Source organism: Bombina bombina, chromosome 12 (assembly GCF_027579735.1).
Source record: "Bombina bombina isolate aBomBom1 chromosome 12, aBomBom1.pri, whole genome shotgun sequence".
Lineage (NCBI taxonomy): Eukaryota > Metazoa > Chordata > Amphibia > Anura > Bombinatoridae > Bombina > Bombina bombina.
This window is the reverse complement of record NC_069510.1, coordinates 124,233,236-124,254,834: the sequence shown is the minus strand read 5'-3', so window position 1 is coordinate 124,254,834 and position 21,599 is coordinate 124,233,236. Positions and strand designations below refer to the sequence as shown.

Sequence of the window (21,599 nt, the reverse complement as noted above, 5' to 3'; positions counted from 1 at the left end):
TAGTTGTACATACAGAGGCACTAACACTCTCATGTTACACAGGATTATACAGCAGTACACACACGGATACTACTAGTTGTACATACAGAGGCACTAACACTCTCAGGTTACACAGGATTATACTGCAGTACACACACTGATACTACTAGTTGTACAACCAGAGGTATTTACACTCTCATGTTACACAGGATTATACTGCAGTACACACACTGATACTACTAGTTTTACATACAGAGGTATTTACACTCTCATGTTACACAGGATTATACTGCAGTACACACACTGATACTACTAGTTGTACATACAGAGACATTAACACTCTCATATTACACAGGATTATACTGCAGTACACACACTAATACTACTAGTTGTACATAAAGTCAAAGTAACTCAAGCACCAGTGTCTTATATTTAGTGTGCAAAGCTGGAGGAGCCACTGCTTGAAGACTCCAACATAATATAGGCACAAAGAAATTCCAGCAGCACAACAGTAGTGAATTATGATTAAGGGCTACTGAGCCCGAAACTTCATTATTTTACCTCCAGGTACCTAATAAATCTGGAATATAATTCACTACTGTTGTGCTGCTGGAATTTCTTTGTGACTAGTTGTACATACAGAGGTATTTACACTCTCATGTTAGACAGAATTATACTGCAATACACACACTGATACTACTAGTTGTACATACAGAGGCACTAACACTCTCATGTTACACAGGATTATACTGCAGTACACATACTGATACTACTAGTTGTACATACAGAGGCACTAACACTCAGGTTACACAGGATTATACTGCAGTACACACACTAATACTACTAGTTGTACATACAGAGGTATTTACACTCTCATGTTACACAGGATTACACTGCAGTACACACACTGATACTACTAGTTGTACATACAGAGGCACTAACACTCTCATGTTACACAGGGTTATACTGCAGTACACACACTGATACTACTAGTTGTACATACAGAGGTATTTACTCTCTCATGTTACACAGGGTTATACTGCAGTGCACACACTGATACCACTAGTTGTACATACAGAGGCACTAACACTCAGGTTACACAGGATTATACTGCAGTACACACACTGATACTACTAGTTGTACATACAGAGGTATTTACACTCTCATGTTACACAGTATTATACTGCAGTACACACACTGATACTACTAGTTGTACATACAGAGACATTTACACTCTCATGTTACACAGGATTATACTGCAGTACACACACTGATACTACTAGTTGTACAACCAGAAGCATTTACACTCTGTTACACAGGATTATACTGCAGTACACACACTGATACTACTAGTTGTACATACAGAGGCACTAACATTCTCATGTTACACAGGATTATACTGCAGTACACACACTGATACTACTATTTGTACATACAGAGGCACTAACACTCAGGTTACACAGGATTATACTGCAGTACGCACACTTATACTACTAGTTGTACATACAGAGGTATTTACACTCTCATGTTACACAGGATTATACTGCAGTACACACACTGATACTACTAGTTGTACATACAGAGGTATTTACTCTCTCATGTTACACAGGGTTATACTGCAGTGCACACACTGATACTACTAGTTGTACATACAGAGGCACTAACACTCAGGTTACACAGGATTATACTGCAGTGCACACACTGATACTACTAGTATTACATACAGAGACATTAACACTCTCATGTTACACAGGATTATACTGCAGTACACACACTGATACTACTAGTTTTACATACAGAGGTATTTACACTCTCATGTTACACAGGATTATACTGCAGTACACACACTGATACTACTAGTTGTACATACAGAGGCACTAACACTCTCATGTTACACAGGATTTTACTGCAGTACACACACTGATACTACTAGTTGTAGATACAGAGACATTTACACTCTCATGTTACACAGGATTATACAGCAGTACACACACGGATACTACTAGTTGTACATACAGAGGCACTAACACTCTCATGTTACACAGGATTTTACTGCAGTACACACACTGATACTACTAGTTGTAGATACAGAGACATTTACATTCTCATGTTACACAGGATTTTACTGCAGTACACACACTGATACTACTAGTTGTAGATACAGAGACATTTACATTCTCATGTTACACAGGATTATACTGCAGTACACACACTGATACTACTAGTTGTACATACAGAGGCACTAACACTTATGTTACACAGGATTATACTGCAGTACACACACTGATACTACTAGTTGTACAACCAGAGGTATTTACACTCTCATGTTACACAGGATTATACTGCAGTACACACACTGATACTACTAGTTGTACATACAGAGACATTAACACTCATATTACACAGGATTATACTGCAGTACACACACTAATACTACTAGTTGTACATAAAGTCAAAGTAACTCAAGCACCAGTGTCTTATATTTAGTGTGCAAAGCTGGAGGAGCCACTGCTTGAAGACTCCAACATAATATAGGCACAAAGAAATTCCAGCAGCACAACAGTAGTGAATTATGATTAAGGGCTACTGAGCCCGAAACTTCATTATTTTACCTCCAGGTACCTAATAAATCTGGAATATAATTCACTACTGTTGTGCTGCTGGAATTTCTTTGTGACTAGTTGTACATACAGAGGTATTTACACTCTCATGTTAGACAGAATTATACTGCAATACACACACTGATACTACTAGTTGTACATACAGAGGCACTAACACTCAGGTTACACAGGATTATACTGCAGTACACATACTGATACTACTAGTTGTACATACAGAGGCACTAACACTCAGGTTACACAGGATTATACTGCACTACACACACTGATACTACTAGTTGTACATACAGAGGTATTTACACTTTCATGTTACACAGGATTATACTGCAGTACACACACTGATACTACTAGTTGTACATACAGAGGTATTTACACTCTCATGTTAGACAGGATTATGCTGCAGCACACAAACTGATACTACTAGTTGTACATACAGAGGTATTTACACTCTCATGTTACACAGGATTATACTGCAGTACACACACTGATACTACTAGTTGTACATACAGAGGCACTAACACTCATGTTACACAGTATTATACTGCAGTACACACACTGGTACTACTAGTTGTACATACAGAGGTATTTACACTCTCATGTTACACAGGATTATACTGCAGTACACACACTGATACTACTAGTTGTACATACAGAGGTATTTACACTCTCATGTTACACAGGATTATACTGCAGTACACACACTCATACTACTAGTTGTCCATACAGAGGCACTAACACTCACGTTACACAGGATTATACTGCAGTACACACACTGATACTACTAGTTGTACATACAGAGACATTTACTCTCTCATGTTACACAGGATTATACTGCAGTACACACACTGATACTACTAGTTGTACATACAGAGGTATTTACACTCTCATGTTACACAGGATTATACTGCAGTACACACACTGATACTACTAGTTGTACATACAGAGGTATTTACACTCCCATGTTACACAGGATTATACTGCAGTACACACACTGATACTACTAGTTGTACATACAGAGGTATTTACACTCATGTTACACAGGATTATACTGCAGTACACACACTGATACTACTAGTTGTACATACAGAAGTATTTACACTCTCATGTTACACAGGATTATACTGCAGTACACACACTCATACTACTAGTTGTACATACAGAGGCACTAACACTCACGTTACACAGGATTATACTGCAGTACACACACTGATACTACTAGTTGTTCATACAGAGACATTTACACTCATGTTACACAGGGTTATACTGCAGTACACACACTGATACTACTAGTTGTACATACAGAGGTATTTACACTCTCATGTTACACAGGATTATACTGCAGTACACACACTGATACTACTAGTTGTACATACAGAGGTATTTACACTCATGTTACACAGGATTATACTGCAGTACACACACTGATACTACTAGTTGTACATACAGAGGTATTTACACTCTCATGTTACACAGGATTATACTGCAGTACACACACTGATACTACTAGTTGTACATACAGAGGTATTTACACTCATGTTACACAGGGTTATACTGCAGTACACACACTGATACTACTAGTTGTACATACAGAGGTATTTACACTCCAGTTACACAGGGTTATACTGCAGTACACACACTGATACTACTAGTTGTACATACAGAGGTATTTACACTCTCATGTTACACAGGATTATACTGCAGTACACACACTGATACTACTAGTTGTACATACAGAGGTATTTACACTCTCATGTTACACAGGATTATACTGCAGTACACACACTGATACTACTAGTTGTACATACAGAGGTATTTACACTCTCATGTTACACAGGATTATACTGCAGTACACACACTCATATTACTATAATATCAACATTAGAAGAAAGGTAATAAGGGAGCTGCTAAAAATATATATATATTTTAAGTCAAAAAATGTGTATAGTATAATTAGAGGTGCAGACCCTATAAATTAATATAATATCAACATTAGAAGAAAGGTAATAAGGGTAAGTAAGCCTTATAAAAAGATAGGGAATTCAGCACTCTCTACACATAAAGGGCAACAGCAGAAATTATTATGCCAATTTAGATACAAAGTATGAGGAGTAACAAGTGTGAGGACCTGATACAAGCAAGAGATAAACATTTGAAAAACAAACGTGTTCAAAGCACTAAAGATTTATTGAAGAACAGTAATCATAGTGAAAATGAAACATGAAAAATTAAATAATAAACAAAAAACAAAAAGTGATTTTAAATTCTATAAAATTGAATCAAATGAGACGTCTCATGGGAAATGTAGCAAGAATATCAATTTTAAATTGGCTAATATAGCATAGCTTTGATGTAGAGAAATTACAACTCCTCAGTCAGAGGACAGCCCCAATTGGTATTAAAGGGAACATAACATGGAGGATCTATGTAATTAGCTCAAAACTGAAGCTCACAATGTAAATAAGATAGCCAAGGATAACAGCTATATGTACACGCAAGAACATGAGTAGGTAATGGAGAATGTTGCAGTCCCAAAGTAAAAAGGGATAACACTGTCTTGATGTTTAATGAGGATCTATGTGTGTGGCAGAGCGGTATAGCGTAGTGAAAGGTGAGGTGAGTTGTCAAAACATAAAGCACAGATAGTAACAACCAAAATTATTGCACATTCATTTTAACCCTTGTAAGGGAGAGCTTAAATCCTCAGTCCACTTTAATATGCGGTAGGAAACATCACATTCCTCTGCCAATAGGACGAGCAAATCAAGACAACTCACAACTTTAGAATAGTTCAGTTGACGAAATTACTGCTGCTCCAGATAATGCACATTCATCATGGCGTGCAAAGAGGCTCCAACAAACCCAACTTTATTTCCAAGTAAGAGCGTGTAAAATGACGAATCCCATAGAGTAGGCTTCTCATCAAAAAGAACAGCTGTTGCCACTGCCTACGCGCATTTCATCCCCTTGACTGAGAGGGACTTCCTCAGGGCTGATGTCACTGTGAAAAGCTTGGCCATTTATAGGCCGTATAGAACACGCCTCCAGGAAGAGATTAAAATATTAATTGCAACCATAAGGTAACAAAACTTATTTAATTATATTAACACAAATGTGACAATTCTAATATACTCAAAGTTGTAACAAAAAATTAGTGCAAATGAACATGATTACAATGTTTAAAGAAAGTGCTGAGAGACGAAAAGCATCCCTCCGGTCACAAGTTCTGCAGACAAAGAGAAAACATCCAATGAATTACGTTAAATGTATAGCAATATGTACAAAAAAAGTTTGTTAATAAAGTATTTTTTCATTTGGAAAGACCTAAGAAGAAAATATAAAATCCTTCAGAACTAAAATTGTATTTTAGTGAACGTGGAATAGAACCATGGACCTTGAGACCAAACAATAATGAAATTTAATCTAACGTATTAAGCCACTAGCCTATACATAATCTTAGCCTTAGTCTGCCGCAAACCTTCAATTAGAGAAAAATCTAATGTTACAAAGATTAATCTTCAGACAAAAAACTCAGAGGCTAGAAAAAAGAGAATCCAACGAATAGGTATTTAGGAACCATCTGAAGTGCTGTTTTCTTGCTGTAGAAAAAAATATATAAACACATCTTTGTCATGATAAGATTAAGTAGTATTTATATGCAAAAAGCAAAATAGAAAAATAAAGGAAACAAAGAAAAAGAACAAGAAAAAGAAAAAACAGCCTACTTCAGAGCTAGCCATAAACCGGCATAAAAAACGCAAACATAATATTCAGCTCCAAAGCTATTCCACATTATCCAACAATAATCAAAATCTAAATACAAACATTTCTATCTTATAGCGTTTTTTGGGGGGGATCGAAATCGTAACCAGAAAAATTAGAAAAAAGAGAGCGACTCTAAATATTGTCGTCTTAACCCACTAGACTAGATGAGCGGTTTACCTCGTATGGTGGAAATCGCAAAAAAATCATCTTAAAAATACTTAAACATTAATATTCAGATTGACCAGCAAAGAACCTATTAAGGATCTAAAAACTTTAAAAAGTACTGGAGTGAATATATCTTTTAAAGAAGAATAGTCAATAAAAGCTAGACTAAATTATATTCAAAATTTGGAATATAAAATCAGTCACAACTAAAGAGCCACTACTTTTATATATATATAAAGGGGTAGATCCACTTATTACATATTACCAATATTTAAGGTCTTTCAAAACTTGCAAGCCATAGGTTCAACCAAATTACCTATAGTGAATCATTATTATTTTTAGCTCAAGTTATAAAAAGGGAGCAAATTCAAGTTTTCATTCAAACCATGAGGTGCACAAGTATGTAATCGATAAATCCAACCAGTTTCCTTTTGGAGGAGACATTTATCCTGGTCTCCTCCTCTCTTATGTGTTAACCCAATATCAATGCCAATAAATTTGAGTAGCTCAAAATTTGAGTCATGATACATTTGAAAATGCTGTGCAACACTGCTAGTCTCTCTATTATTTTTGACATCATCACGATGTTCTCTTACTCTCTCAAGGAGTTGTCTTTTTGTCTTACCTACGTAAAACATAGGACAGGGACAAGACAATAAATAGACAACTCCAAAGGTTTGGCAGTTTATTGGGTAATTGATACAATAGGTTTTACCTCCGGTTGAGAAACTGTCGGTTCTAACTATGCATTTACAAGAAAAACATTTACCACAAGGGAAACTTCCTTTATGAGACTGGTGCATTGTTAGCCAATTCTGTTTAGGAGTTTTTACAAAATGGCTTTTTACTAGACAATCTTTAATGCTCATTGCTTTTCTGGCAGTCAGAAGTGGACGATCTCCTACCTTTGTTGCCAATTTTCTATCAGCTAGCAAAAAATGCCAATTTTTTTCCAAAATGTATCGAATTTTGTCCCAATGACAATTATACTGTGTGTTAAATCTAAGATTAGATTGTTCAACAGATTTTTCTTTCTTAGAGAATAAAACTAAATTAAAATAAAGTTAAATAATAAAGATCAATATGTACGTTTGTGATATAATCCTTTGGATGAAACGAAATTGCTTTTTCTACTAAATGATGCCAAATTTGAAGGCTTAATCTCTAACAAAGAATTTGATTATTTGTTTTCACACTACCCTACCTTGCCTACTTTTTATTGTCTTCCTAAATTGCATGAGGACAGGAAAAAACCACCAGGCTGCCCGATTGTGTCTGGCATTGGTGGGGTTACTGAACCATTTCTCCCTACTTTACCTACTTATGTGAGAGATACCTCAGATTTGTTGCAGAAGATCAATAATTTGATCATTGATGATGATGTTATTTTGGTTTCTTTGGATGTTGAAGGCCGTTATTCGTCAATACCTCATCATGTTGGTATTGAAGCTTGTAGGTCCTTCCTTGAGACTCGTGGTCCCTCTTTTCAAAAACATACTGATTTTGTACTTTTACTTTTGAAATTTGTTCTAGAAAACAATGTTTTCTGTTTTGATGGTAAATTCTTAAAGCAGATACGTGGTACAGCCATGGGGGCCACTTGTGCCCCCACGTATGCTTGTCTTCATTTAGGCATCTGGGAATTATCTGAGGTTTTTGGCACCCACAATGATATTGTTGAACAATCTGTCCAACTTTGGCTGCGTTATGTGGATGATGTCTTTATGCTTTGGAAGGAGTTTAGAATCTTTTGTCAAAATTCTAAACCAAAATATTTATAATATCCTTTTGACATATGAGGCTGACTTCTCTGAATTATCTTTTCTAGATATTCTAATTAAAAAGCAAGGCAGATATCTCCAAACAGAGATTTATCGTAAACCTACTGCCACCAATAGTTTACTTCAGGCGCACAGTAATCACCCTTTTTCATTAAAGAAAGGTATTCCCTATGGACAGTTTTTGCGTTTGCGCAGAAACTGTTCGACTAACTCTAGCTTTGATTTTCATGCCAAAAAAATGAGAGAGATTTATTTCACGTGGTTATTCTAAGAAACTAATTGCTAGTTCCTTTAGTCGTGTAAGGAAATTAAAAAGAGAAGTTTTATTCTCTAAGAATTAAAAATCTGTTGAACAATCTAATCTTAGATTTAACACACAGTATAATAGTCATTGGGACAAAATTTGATACATTTTGGAAGAAAATTGGCATTTTTTGCTTGCTGATAGAAAATTGGCAACAAAGGTAGGAGATCGTCCACTTCTGACTGCCAGAAAAGCAATGAGCATTAAAGATTGTCTAGTAAAAAGCCATTTTGTAAAAACTCCTAAACAGAATTGGCTAACAATGCACCAGTCTCATAAAGGAAGTTTCCCTTGTGGTAAATGTGTTTCTTGTAAATACATAGTTAGAACCGACAGTTTCTCAACCGGAGGTAAAACCTATTGTATCAATTACCCAATAAACTGCCAAACTTTTGGAGTTGTCTATTTATTGTCTTGTCCCTGTCCTATGTTTTATGTAGGTAAGACAAAAAGACAACTCCTTGAGAGAGTAAGAGAACATCGTGATGATGTCAAAAATAATAAAGAGACTAGCAGTGTTGCACAGCATTTTCAAATGTATCATGACTCAAATTTTGAGCTATTCAAATTTATTGGCATTGATATTGGGTTAACACATAAGAGAGGAGGAGACCAGGATAAATGTCTCCTCCAAAAGGAAACTGGTTGGATTTATCGATTACATACTTGTGCACCTCATGGTTTGAATGAAAACTTGAATTTGCTCCCTTTTTATAACTTGAGCTAAAAATAATAATGATTCACTATAGGTAATTTGGTTGTACCTATGGCTTGCAAGTTTTGAAAGACCTTAAAAATTGGTAATATGTAATAAGTGGATCTACCCCTTTATTTATATATATATATATATATATATATATATATATATATATATATATATATATATATATATAAGTAGTGGCTCTTAAGTTGTGACTGATTTTATATTCCAAATTTTGAATATAATTTAGTCTAGCTTTTATTGACTATTCTTCTTTAAAAGATATATTCACTCCAGTACTTTTTAAAGTTTTTAGATCCTTAATAGGTTCTTTGCTGGTCAATCTAAATATTAATGTTTAAGTATTTTTAAGATGATTTTTTTGCAATTTCCACCATACGTGGTAAACTGCTCATCTAGTCTAGTGGGTTAAGACGACAATATTTCGAGTCACTCTCTTTTTTCTAATTTTTCTGGTTACGGGTTCGATCCCCCCAAAAAAACGCTATAAGATAGAAATGTTTTGTAGTTAGATTTTGATTATTGTTGGATAATGTGGAATAGCTTTGGAGCTGAATATTATGTTTGCGTTTTTTATGCCGGTTTATGGCTAGCTCTGAAGTAGGCTGTTTTTTCTTTTTCTTTTCTTTCTTTATTTTTCTATTTTGTTTTTTGCATATAAATACTACTTAATCTTATCATGACAAAGATGTGTTTTTATATTTTTTTCTACAGCAAGAAAACAGCACTTCAGATGGTTCCTAAATACCTATTCGTTGGATTCTCTTTTTTCTAGCCTCTGAGTTTTTTTGTTTGAAGATTAATCTTTGTAACATTAGATTTTTCTCTAATTGAAGGTTTGCGGCAGACTAAGGCTAAGATTATATATAGGCTAGTGGCTTAATACGTTAGATTAAATTTTATTATTGTTTGGACTCAAGGTCCATGGTTCTATTCCACGTTCACAAAAATACAATTTTAGTTCTGAAGGATTTTATATTTTCTTCTTAGGTCTTTCCAAATTAAAAAATACTTTATTAACAAACTTTTTTTGTACATATTGCTATACATTTAACGTAATTCATTGGATGTTTTCTCTTTGTCTGCAGAACTTGTGACCGGAGGGATGCTTTTCGTCTCTCAGCACTTTCTTTAAACATTGTAATCCTGTTCATTTGCACTAATTTTTTGTTACAACTTTGAGTATATTAGAATTGTTACATTTGTGTTTATATATTTAAATAAGTTTTGTTACCTTATGGTTGCAATTAATATTTTCATCTCTTCCTGGAGGCGTGTTCTATATGGCCTATAAATGGCCAAGATTTTCACAGTGACATCAGCCCTGAGGAAGTTCCTGTCAGTCAAGGGGATTAAACGCGCGTAGGCAGTGGCAACACTTGTTCTTTTTGATGAGACGCCTACTCTATGGGATTCGCCATTTTACACGCTCTTACTTGGAAATAAAGTTGGGTTTGTTGGAGCCTCTTTGCACGCCATGATGAATGTGCATTATCTGGAGCAGCAGTAATTTCGTCAACTGAACTATTCTAAAGTTGTGAGTTGTCTTGATTTGCTCGTCCTATTGGCAGAGGAATGTGATGTTTCCTACCGCATATTAAAGTCGATGCCTGGACACAATCTTTTTCACAAACCACCTGGATGGACTGAGGATTTAAGCTCTCCCTTACAAGGGTTAAAATGAATGTGCAATAATTTTGGTTGTTACTATCTGTGCTTTATGTTTTGACAACTCACCTCACCTTTCACTACGCTATACCGCTCTGCCACACACACAGATCCTCATTATACATCAAGACAGTGTTATCCCTTTTTACTTTGGGACTGTCCTCTGATTGTGGTGTTGTGTCTGGCTTTAGGTGTAATACTAATACTGCAGTACACATACTGATACTACTAGTTGTACATACTGAGGTATTTACACTTTCATGTTACACAGGATTATACTGCAGTACACACACTGATACTACTAGTTGTACATACAGAGGTATTTACGCTTTCATGTTACACAGGATTATACTGCAGTACACACACTGATACTACTAGTTGTACATACAGAGGTATTTACACTCTCATGTTACACAGGATTATTCTGAAGTACACACACTGATACAACTAGTTGTACATGCATAGGTTTTTACACTCTCATGTTACACAGGATTATACTGCAGTACACACACTGTTACTACTAGTTGTACATACAGAGGCACTAACACTCATGTTACAAAGGATTATACTGCAGTACACACACTGATACTACTAGTTGTACATACAGAGACATTTACACTCTCATGTTACAAAGGATTATACTGCAGTACATACACTGATACTACTAGTTGTACATACAGAGGTATTTACACTCTCATGTTACACAGGATTATACTGCAGTACACACTGATACTACTAGTTGTACATACAGAGGTATTTACACTCTCATGTTACACAGGGTTATACTTCAGTACACACACTGATACTACTAGTTGTACATACAGAGGTATTTACACTCTCATGTTACACAGGATTATACTGCAGTACACATTCTGATACTATTTGTACATACAGAGGTATTTTCACTCTCATGTTACACAGGGTTATACTGCAGTACACATACTGATACTACTATTTGTACAACTAGAGGTATTTACACTCTCATGTTACACAGGATTATACTGCAGTACACACACTGATACTACTAGTTGTACATGCAGAGGTTTTTACACACTCATGTTACACAGGATTATACTGCAGTACACACACTGATACTACTAGTTGTACATACAAAGACACTAACACTCTCATGTTACACAGGATTATACTGCAGTACACACACTGATACTACTAGTTGTACATATAGAGGCACTAACACTCATGTTACACAGGATTATACTGCAGTACACACACTGATACTACTAGTTGTACATACAGAGACATTTACACTCTCATGTTACAAAGGATTATACTGCAGTACATACACTGATACTACTAATTGTACATACAGAGGTATTTACACTCTCATGTTACACAGGATTATACTGCAGTACACACTGATACTACTAGTTGTACATACAGAAGTATTTACACTCTCATGTTACACAGGGTTATACTGCAGTACACATACTGATACTACTATTTGTACAACCAGAGGTATTTACACTCTCATGTTACACAGGATTTTACTGCAGTACACACACTGATACTACTAGTTGTATATACAGAGGTATTTACACTCTCATGTTACACAGGATTATTCTGCAGTACACATACTGATACTACTAGTTGTACATGCAGAGATATTTACACTCTCATGTTACACAGGATTATACTGCAGTACACACACTGATACTACTAGTTGTACATACAGAGGTATTTATTATATATACTGTTTTATACTTGAAGAACCTTTCTCCAACATAGGTGTGTCCGGTCCACGGCGTCATCCTTACTTGTGGGATATTCTCTTCCCCAACAGGAAATGGCAAAGAGCCCAGCAAAGCTGGTCACATGATCCCTCCTAGGCTCCGCCTACCCCAGTCATTCTCTTTGCCGTTGTACAGGCAACATCTCCACGGAGATGGCTTAGAGTTTTTTAGTGTTTAACTGTAGTTTTTATTATTCAATCAAGATCTTAAACAAGTTTCTCAAGGTTCCATCGTTCAAGATGGAAACCATTCGAACTATTCTTCCTTCCATTCAGGAAGGTCAATTCATGACCACGGTGGATTTAAAGGATGCGTATCTACATATTCCTATCCACAAGGAACATCATCGGTTCCTAAGGTTCGCATTCCTGGACAAACATTACCAGTTCGTGGCGCTTCCTTTCGGATTAGCCACTGCTCCAAGGATTTTCACAAAGGTACTAGGGTCCCTTCTAGCTGTGCTACGACCAAGGGGCGTTGCGGTAGTACCTTACTTGGACGACATTCTGATTCAAGCGTCGTCCTTTCCTCAAGCAAAGGCTCACACGGACATCGTCCTGGCCTTTCTCAGATCTCACGGATGGAAAGTGAACGTGGAAAAGAGTTCTCTATCCCCGTCAACAAGGGTTCCCTTCTTGGGAACAATTATAGACTCCTTAGAAATGAGGATTTTTCTGACAGAGGTCAGAAAAACAAAACTTCTAGACTCTTGTCGGATACTTCATTCCGTTCCTCTTCCTTCCATAGCTCAGTGCATGGAAGTGATCGGGTTGATGGTAGCGGCAATGGACATAGTTCCTTTTGCGCGCATTCATCTAAGACCATTACAACTGTGCATGCTCAGTCAGTGGAATGGGGACTATACAGACTTGTCTCCGAAGATACAAGTAAATCAGAGGACCAGAGACTCACTCCGTTGGTGGCTGTCCCTGGACAACCTGTCACAAGGGATGACATTCCGCAGACCAGAGTGGGTCATTGTCACGACCGACGCCAGTCTGATGGGCTGGGGCGCGGTCTGGGGATCCCTGAAAGCTCAGGGTCTTTGGTCTCGGGAAGAATCTCTTCTACCGATAAATATTCTGGAACTGAGAGCGATATTCAATGCTCTCAAGGCCTGGCCTCAGCTAGCGAGGACCAAGTTCATACGGTTTCAATCAGACAACATGACAACTGTTGCGTACATCAACCATCAGGGGGGAACAAGGAGTTCCCTAGCGATGGAAGAAGTGACCAAAATCATTCTATGGGCGGAGTCTCACTCCTGCCACCTGTCTGCTATCCACATCCCAGGAGTGGAAAATTGGGAAGCGGATTTTCTGAGTCGTCAGACATGGCATCCGGGGGAGTGGGAACTCCATCCGGAAATCTTTGCCCAAGTCACTCACCTGTGGGGCATTCCAGACATGGATCTGATGGCCTCTCGTCAGAACTTCAAAGTTCCTTGCTACGGGGCCAGATCCAGGGATCCCAAGGCGGCTCTAGTGGATGCACTAGTAGCACCTTGGACCTTCAAACTAGCTTATGTGTTCCCGCCATTTCCTCTCATCCCCAGGCTGGTAGCCAGGATCAATCAGGAGAGGGCGTCGGTGATCTTGATAGCTCCTGCGTGGCCACGCAGGACTTGGTATGCAGATCTGGTGAATATGTCATCGGCTCCACCTTGGAAGCTACCTTTGAGACGAGACCTTCTTGTTCAGGGTCCGTTCGAACATCCGAATCTGGTTTCACTCCAGCTGACTGCTTGGAGATTGAACGCTTGATTTTATCGAAGCGAGGATTCTCAGATTCTGTTATCGATACTCTTGTTCAGGCTAGAAAGCCTGTAACTAGAAAGATTTACCACAAAATTTGGAAAAAATATATCTGTTGGTGTGAATCTAAAGGATTCCCTTGGGACAAGGTTAAGATTCCTAAGATTCTATCCTTCCTTCAAGAAGGATTGGAAAAAGGATTATCTGCAAGTTCCCTGAAGGGACAGATTTCTGCCTTGTCGGTGTTACTTCACAAAAAGCTGGCAGCTGTGCCAGATGTTCAAGCCTTTGTTCAGGCTCTGGTTAGAATCAAGCCTGTTTACAAACCTTTGACTCCTCCTTGGAGTCTCAATTTAGTTCTTTCAGTTCTTCAGGGGGTTCCGTTTGAACCCTTACATTCCGTTGATATTAAGTTATTATCTTGGAAAGTTTTGTTTTTAGTTGCAATTTCTTCTGCTAGAAGAGTCTCAGAATTATCTGCTCTGCAGTGTTCTCCTCCTTATCTGGTGTTCCATGCAGATAAGGTGGTTTTACGTACTAAACCTGGTTTTCTTCCAAAAGTTGTTTCTAACAAAAACATTAACCAGGAGATTATCGTACCTTCTCTGTGTCCGAAACCAGTTTCAAAGAAGGAACGTTTGTTGCACAATTTGGATGTTGTTCGCGCTCTAAAATTCTATTTAGATGCTACAAAGGATTTTAGACAAACATCTTCCTTGTTTGTTGTTTATTCAGGTAAAAGGAGAGGTCAAAAAGCAACTTCTACCTCTCTCTCTTTTTGGATTAAAAGCATCATCAGATTGGCTTACGAGACTGCCGGACGGCAGCCTCCCGAAAGAATCACAGCTCATTCCACTAGGGCTGTGGCTTCCACATGGGCCTTCAAGAACGAGGCTTCTGTTGATCAGATATGTAGGGCAGCGACTTGGTCTTCACTGCACACTTTTACCAAATTTTACAAGTTTGATACTTTTGCTTCTTCTGAGGCTATTTTTGGGAGAAAGGTTTTGCAAGCCGTGGTGCCTTCCATTTAGGTGACCTGATTTGCTCCCTCCCTTCATCCGTGTCCTAAAGCTTTGGTATTGGTTCCCACAAGTAAGGATGACGCCGTGGACCGGACACACCTATGTTGGAGAAAACAGAATTTATGTTTACCTGATAAATTTCTTTCTCCAACGGTGTGTCCGGTCCACGGCCCGCCCTGGTTTTTTAATCAGGTCTGATAATTTATTTTCTTTAACTACAGTCACCACGGTACCATATGGTTTCTCCTATGCAAATATTCCTCCTTAACGTCGGTCGAATGACTGGGGTAGGCGGAGCCTAGGAGGGATCATGTGACCAGCTTTGCTGGGCTCTTTGCCATTTCCTGTTGGGGAAGAGAATATCCCACAAGTAAGGATGACGCCGTGGACCGGACACACCGTTGGAGAAAGAAATTTATCAGGTAAACATAAATTCTGTTTTTATGGTTTGACTTAGAATCTTTTGCAATTAATCTTAAATTTTCAATGTTTTGCTAATTTGATTGCTTTTTCTTTTGCATACAAAGTCCACGGATTCATCCTTACTTGTGGGATATTATCCTTCCTAACAGGAAGTGGCAAAGAGAGCACCACAGCAGAGCTGTCTATATAGCTCCCCCCTTAACTCCACCCTCCAGTCATTCGCTTTGCCGGCTCTAAGCAGGAAGGGTAAAGTGAAAGAGGTGTTAAACTGTTAGTTTTATTTTATCTACAATCAAGAGTTTGTTATTTTTAAATGGTACCGGTGTTGTACTATTTACTCTCAGGCAGGACATAGATGAAGATTTCTGCCTGGAGGATTATGATCTTAGCATTTGTAACTAAGGTCCACTGCTGTTCCCACAGAAGCTGAGGAGTACAGGAAAACTGTACTCCTCAGTGTGAGGAACGGTTTCTTGCTATGCAGCAATGAGGTATGTTCAGTAATTTTTTCTGCAGAGACTGTGTTAACTCAGAAAGGCTGACAGTATCCCCATTAGGGGAAGGGTAAGCAGTAATCCTAGTGTTATAAGAGGCTTTACTAGCTTGCATAAAGGGCTAATTTTTTGGGCACTCAGTTTGTATATGAGAGATTGGACAAACGTTTGTGTGTTCTGGGAGTAACGTTTTTTATTCTGTTGGGACTTTTGCTTGAGGGTTCATTTGGCTTATTTGGGGTTGTTATAACCCACATGGCTTTCAGATTTGTGTAGGCCCCAGCAACATCGAGTGCGGTGGGCGGGGCCTATTTTCGCGCCTCAGTTGCGCATTTACTTATACACTAAAGCAGCAAGCAACTTCTCCAGAGGTCCTGATACTCTGCTGAGGGCCTAATTGAAGCTTTAACCTCATATTATCAATCCCTAAGGGCAGGTAGGGCCACAGCAGAGCTGTGGCAAGGTGCTAATAGGGGTTTTTACAGGTTTTAGACATTTATCAATCCGTTTTTTTCATTTGGGGGTTTATTGCTTATTTACTTGTGGTGCAATCCTTCTAAAGCTTAGTGGGTACACTGTTAAAATTTCGGAAAATTTGAAGCAATTTTAACCTGTTTTGCAGTTTGTGTATGCCTTTTTTTCTCTTAAAGGCACAGTACCGTTTTTGCAAATTGTGTTTTTTTCATTAAAGGACCAGTCAACACATTAGATTTGCATAATCAACAAATGCAAGATAACAAGACAATGCAATAGCACTTAGTCTGAACTTAAAATGAGTAGTAGATTTTTTTATAACAAATTTCAAAGTTATGTATATTTCCACTCCCCTTGTACTACGTGATAGCAATCAGCCAATCACAAATGCATATACGTATAGTCTGTGAATTCTTGCACATGCTCAGTAGGATCTGGTGACTCAAAAATTGTAACTATAAAAGACTGTGCACATTTTTTTTAATGGAAGTAAATTGGAAAGTTGTTTAAAATTACATGCTGTATCTGAATCATGAAAATTTGATTTAACCTGAGTGTCCCTTTAAATAAAGTGTTTTCCAAGCTTGCTTGCCTCATTGCTAGCCTATTCAACATGTCTGACATTGAGGAAACTCATTGCTCAATTTGTTTAGAAGCCATTGTGGAACCCCCTCTTCGAATGTGTCCCACTTGTACTGATATGTCTATAATTTGCAAACAGCATATTTTGACTTTGGCATTAGATGATTCTCAGACAGAAGGAAATAAGGTTTTGCCATCTAGTTCTCCCCAAGTGTCACAACCGGTAACGCCAGCACAAGCGACGCCAAGTACTTCTAGTGCGTCGAATTCTTTCACCTTGGAAGATATGGCTTCAGTTATGAATATTACCGTCACAGAGGTTTTATCTAAACTGCCAGGGTTGCAAGGGAAGCGCAGTAGCTCTGGGTTAAGATCAAATGCTGAGCCTTCTGACGCTTTAGTAGCCGTATCCGATATTCCCTCACAATGTTCTGAGGTAGGGATGAGGGATTTGCTATCTGAGGGAGAGATTTCTGATTCAGTAAATATGTTCCCTCAAACAGATTCAGATATGACGGCATTTAAATTTAAGCTAGAGCACCTCCACTTATTGCTCAGGGAGGTTTTAGCGACTCTGGATGATTGTGACCCTATTGTAGTTCCAGAGAAATTGTGTAAAATGGAGAAATATTTAGAGGTTCCTGTTTACACTGATGTTTTTCCGGTCCCTAAGAGGATTTTGGACATTGTTACTAAGGAGTGGGATAGACAAGGTATTCCATTCGCTCCCCCTCCTGTTTTTAACAAAATGTTTCCCATATCTGACACCATAAAGGACTCATGGCAGACGGTCCCTAAGGTGGAGGGAGCTATTTCTACTCTGGCTAAGCGTACAACTATACCTATTGAAGACAGTTGTGCTTTCATTGATCCTATGGATAAAAAGGGTCTCCTAAAGAAAATTTTTGTTCATCAAGGTTTTCTTCAACCTATAGCGTGCATTGTTCCTGTAACCACTGCAGCTGCCTTTTGGTTTGAGGCTCTTCAGTTGGAGACCCCACTAGATGATATTCTTGACAGAATTAAGACTATTAAGTTAGCTAATTCTTTTATTACAGACGCCGCTTTTCATCTTGCTAAGTTAGCGACAAAGAATTCAGGTTTTGCCATTTTAGCGCATAGAGCGTTATGGCTTAAGTCCTGGTCAGCTGATGTGTCATCTAAATCTAAGCTTTTGACCATCTCTTTCAAAGGTAAGACCCTATTCGGGCCTGCACTGAAAGAGATCATTTCAGACATTACTGGAGGGAAGGGTCATGCCCTCCCTCAAGATAAGTCAAATAAGACAAGGACCAAACAAAATAATTTTCGTTCCTTTCGAAACTTCAAGAGTGGTCCCACTTCCTCTGCTGCAAAGCAAGAGGGGAACTTTGCTCAATCCAAGCCAACCTGCAGACCTAATCAGGCTTGGAACAAGGGTAAACAGGCCAAAAAGCCTGCTGCTGCCACTAAGTCAGCATGAAGGGGTAGCCCCCGATCCGGGACCGGATCTAGTAGGGGGCAGACTCTCTCTCTTTGCTCAGGCCTGGGCAAGAGACGTTCAGGATTCCTGGGCAGTAGAAATTGTAACCCAGAGATACCTTCTAGATTTCAAGGATTCTCCTCCAAGGGGGAGGTTCCATCTTTCTCAATTGTCTGTAAACCCGACAAAAAGAGAGGCGTTCTTATGCTGTGTAAAAGACCTTTTTACCATGGGAGTGATCTGCCCAGTTCCAAAAGCAGAGCAGGGGCAGGGGTTCTACTCCAATCTGTTTGTGGTTCCCAAGAAAGAGGGAACTTTCAGACCAATTCTGGATTTCAAGATCCTAAACCAATTCCTAAGAGTCCCATCTTTCAAGATGGAGACCATTCGGACTATCTTACCATTGATCCAGGAGGGTCAATAGATGACCACCGTGGATTTAAAGGATGCGTATCTACACATTCCTATCCACAAAGATCATCACCAGTTCCTCAGGTTCGCCTTTCTGGACAAGCATTATCAGTTTGTGGCTCTTCCCTTCGGGTTGGCCACGGCGCCACAAATCTTCACAAAGGTGCTAGGGTCCCTTCTGGCGGTTCTAAGGCCGCAGGGCATAGCAGTGGCGCCTTATCTAGACGACATTCTAATTCAAGCGTCGACTTTCCAACTAGCCAAGTCTCACACGGACTTAGTGTTGGCCTTTCTAAGATCTCACAGTTGGAAGGTGAACGTAAAAAAGAGTTCTCTTTCCTCCCTCACAAGAGTTTCATTTCTTGGGACTTTGATAGACTCGTGGACATGAAAATATTTCTGACGGAGGTCAGGAAATCAAAGATTTTGTCCACCTGCCGAGCTCTTCATTCCATTCCTCGGTCATCAGTGGCTCAGTGTATGGAGGTAATCGGTCTAATGGTAGCGGCAATGGACATAGTTCCGTTTGCTCGCTTGCATCTCAAACCACTGCAACTATGCATGCTCAATCAGTGGAATGGGGATTATGCGGATTTATCTCCTCAGATAAATCTGGATCAAGAGACCAGAGACTCTCTTCTGTGGTGGTTGTCACATGATCATCTGTCCCAGGGAAAGTGTTTCCGTAGGCCAGATTGGGTTATAGTGACGACAGATGCCAGCGTTCTGGGCTGGGGTGCAGTTTGGAATTCCCTGAAAGCACAGGGTTTGTGGACTCGGGAGGAGGCTTTCCTACCGATAAATATTCTGGAATTAAGAGAGATATTCAATGCTCTCCAGGCATGGCCTCAGCTGGCTTCGGCCAGATTCATCAGGTTTCAGTCGGACAACATCACGACTGTGGCTTATATCAATCATCAGGGCGGAACAAAGAGTTCCTTAGCGATGATAGAAGTCTCAAGGATAATCCGATGGGCAGAGGCTCACTCTTGCCATCTGTCAGCGATCTATATCCCAGGAGTAGAGAACTGGGAGGCAGATTTTCTAAGTCGTCAGACTTTTCAGCCGGGGGAGTGGGAACTCCATCCGGAGGTGTTTGCTCAACTGGTTCGGCTATGGGGCACACCAGAATTGGATCTGATGGCGTCTCGTCAGAACGCCAAACTTCCTCGTTACGGATCCAGGTGAAGGGATCCTCAGTCAGTACTGATAGATGCTCTAGCAGTACCCTGGTCGTTCAACCTGGCTTATGTATTTCCACCATTTCCTCTCCTTCCTCGTTTGATTGCAAGAATCAAACAGGAGAGAGCTTCTGTGATCTTGATAGCTCCTGCGTGGCCACGCAGGACTTGGTATGCAGACCTGGTGGACATGTCATCTCTGCCACTATGGACTCTGCCACTGAGACGGGACCTTCTCATTCAAGGTCCATTCAAGCATCCAAATCTAATTTCTCTGCAACTGACTGCTTGGAGATTGAACGCTTGATTCTATCAAAGCGGGGTTTCTCTGAGTCAGTCATAGATACCTTGATTCAGGCTCGAAAGCCTGTTACCAGGAAAATCTATCATAAGATATGGCATAAATATGTTTTTTGGTGCAAATCCAAAGGCTACTCCTAGAGTAAAATCAGGATTCCTAGGATTTTGTCTTTTCTCCAAGAGGGATTGGAGAAAGGATTGTCCGCTAGTTCCCTAAAAGGACAGATATCTGCTCTGTCTATTCTGTTGCACAAGTGTCTGGCAGATGTTCCAGACGTTCAGGCTTTTTGTCAGGCTTTAGCTAGAATTAAGCCTGTGTTTAAACCTGTTGCTTCGCCATGGAGTCTAAATTTAGTTCTTAAAGTTCTTCAGGGGGTTCCGTTTGAACCCATGCATTCCATAGATATTAAGCTTTTATCTTGGAAAGTTTTGTTCCTAGTTGCTATCTCTTCAGCTCGAAGAGTTTCTGAACTATCTGCAGTGCAATGTGATTCGCCTTATCTTGTTTTCCATGCTGATAAGGTGGTTTTGCGTACCGGTACATACTCGGTACATCATGCAAAAGAAAACAATTTATGCTTACCTGATTAATTTCTTTATTTTGCGATGTACCGAGTCCACGGCCCGCCCTGTCTATTCAAGACAGATGGTATTTTTTATTAAAAACTTCAGTCACCTCTGCACCTTATAGTTTCTCCTTTTTCTTCCTTGGCCTTCGGTCGAATGACTGGGGGGTGGAGTTAA

At 39.1% G+C, this 21,599-nt stretch overlaps 1 protein-coding gene across 1 annotated transcript in view; it reads left to right on the top strand.

The window, feature by feature from the left end:
• PTPA (protein phosphatase 2 phosphatase activator) overlaps positions 1-21,599 on the top strand; it is a 246,423-nt gene that overhangs the window by 47,421 nt on the left and 177,403 nt on the right. The gene's annotated exons all lie outside the window — the stretch shown is intronic.